Source organism: Schizosaccharomyces cryophilus (genome assembly GCF_000004155.1).
Source record: "Schizosaccharomyces cryophilus OY26 unplaced genomic scaffold supercont4.24, whole genome shotgun sequence".
Classification (NCBI taxonomy): Eukaryota; Fungi; Ascomycota; class Schizosaccharomycetes; order Schizosaccharomycetales; family Schizosaccharomycetaceae; genus Schizosaccharomyces; species Schizosaccharomyces cryophilus.
In genome coordinates, this window is record NW_013185647.1 from 1 (window position 1) to 2,387 (window position 2,387).

The 2,387-nt window shown below is 34.5% G+C and overlaps 2 non-coding genes across 2 annotated transcripts; one reads left to right on the forward strand and one right to left on the reverse strand.

Moving 5' to 3' along the window:
- The first annotated feature begins 501 nt into the window (after positions 1-501).
- SPOG_16438 lies at positions 502-616 on the forward strand. The gene has a single exon (XR_001203133.1). It is a non-coding gene; the product is annotated as a 5S ribosomal RNA (ribosomal RNA).
- A 1,360-nt stretch (positions 617-1,976) lies between these two features.
- Positions 1,977-2,049, reverse strand: SPOG_16439. The gene has a single exon. It is a non-coding gene; the product is annotated as a tRNA-Arg (tRNA).
- Positions 2,050-2,387: the final 338 nt, after the last annotated feature.

Here is a 2,387-nt window from a genome sequence, read left to right on the forward strand (position 1 = left end):
GTTGTACCAAGAAGTGTAAGGAAGACCAGCAGACAATGGCCTACTTCAATTTTTTTTTTTTTTTTCAGAGATACTACAAAAAGGACTACGATAATAATATTAATAATAATAACAATATTAACAAAAGTAACAGGTAGCTATGATAGAAGGTAAAAAAGAGCCAAGCAGTTAAATTCCTTTTCGATTATATCTGAGAAGATGGAAGGAAATGCTAGTCATTGAATACCAAATCTACCAGAAAACACTTCGCATAATAGACAGGAGGAAATTGTTGCCGTGATCATCCCATGGCTGAAAATGGATCTAATAGCCAAATCGGTTGAATCTTTCCGATCTGATGAAGCTTCAGAGGTCCAACTATAAAAAAGGAATCATTTCTTCGTGTCGTTATTCTGTGAATATCAATAGGTAGACTACTTCCTACCTACTACAGATGAAAGTATTACAAGCACTACTAGTAGTATACTTTATAGAATTTGCATCTTGCGTTGAAAGATGTCTACGGCCATACCTAGGCGAAAACACCAGTTCCCGTCCGATCACTGCAGTTAAGCGTCTGAGGGCCTCGTTAGTACTATGGTTGGAGACAACATGGGAATCCGGGGTGCTGTAGGCTTCTCTTTTTGTTGTTCTCTTTGTCTTTGTTCCGGTTTTCTTTTGTTTTTTTTATATCGTTTCATAAATTGAATTGGGATGTCTTCAAAATCCTGGAATTTCCTCATATTTTCCAACGATGGAAATGACAACACTGTATTGGAGGTTTCGATAAATAATGCAAGCGATGTTGGCAAACGTGATTCAAAATATATCTGCGGCATAGATTGCAAACAAAAGTTTTATACCGAAAAAGCAGTAATCCTAACATGAGTTATAATGTATCAAATAAAGTACATTATGTCACTTTCCCAACAAAGCTCAGTTTAGGTCACTTATGCTATTTTGAGAAATATTGTATGCACGATAGATATTCCGCACTAGTGGAAGACCAAATGGATGCAGATAAACTTCGCTTGAGAATTGAATCCAGTGCTCTATCAAGCAGAAGCGATTACTCGGTATTGTAAACCCTAAACCCCTTTTCGTATCGGTAAAACATACACAACGCTTCCATTTTCAGCCGTACATGCCAAAAGTGACGAATGTATATGAAAAAAAAAAAAGCTCTTATTTATGGTTATACCTTTCAAAGATGCATATATAAAAATTTGGAGATGTGAATATTAAGAAATCAAATTAAGGATGGCTAATATGTATTTTAGGGGAATAGGGAACCTATAAAGACTTCCCCTTTCTCTTCAACATCTCTTTCCCACTGAATTCAATAATTTTCAATCTCTTATTACCCCTTTTTCCTCAAGAGCTTCTTAGCGATTACGTTAGTCGGTAGTAGAAAATCAGAGTTGCCTATATAAGAGCTTTCATAATACCAAAAAGCCTTTAAATTCTTTTACAGTTTTCTCGCCGATAGAAAATATGGCGATGGATATTATTTTATATATAAAGCGAAGTTGACGCAAAGGATGGGATGATCCATATCATTAAAAATCGATAAGGAATAACGATGCAAGAATGTTTGGTTGCCTTAAAATTTCAGAAGATTTTTAATTACCAGAAAATAAGCACCGTGTAGTACTTACAGAGGCTTAAAAAGATTACAATAACTACTATATCAAAGTTAATAAGAGGACATATTCGGTGAATATTTTTACTATAAACTTGACGTATATTTTGAGAGTAAAGAATGTCATAAGCTCATTTATCGAAACTATTTTATTAATTTCGTACATAAAAGTGCTTGCACATCATTGGTACTTGCAGTTGAAGTATAATTTTGAGGCTTTGAGAAGCTATAAACTATAGTTGTTTTTTATGAACTTTAAAGATAATGAAGGCAGAAAAATAGCGATTGAATAAACCAAATAATGGAAAATAGAAGCAAAAAGGAAATAAGAAAAAGGAAAAAATCAAGAGCTTTTTGACCCCGCCAGGAGTCGAACCTGGAATCTCCTGATCCGTAGTCAGGCGCCTTAACCATTGGGCCACGAGGCCTCTTGTTGGTAGACGCCTTTCTCTATGCATTTTCATCGCTAGTACGTAGCAACTAGGCGAAAAAAAAATCGCGCTTCTGTTTTTTTTGGGTTTCTTTTTCTTGTTTTTTTCTTCTTTTTAATTAGCCTAATCAGTCATTTTGCACTTGCTATTATTTGATTCATTCGTTCGCTAATTGTATAACATTTGATTTTTCAGCTTTTAAAGTATAACTTATCATGTTTTTATGGAGAGAAGGGATGGTTGCCTTCTTCTTTCTCTTGGATTATTCGCTTGCTATCCAACATAACTCAAACAGCAATTGTATTAACAGTGAAGAAAAAGAAAAAGAAAACAGA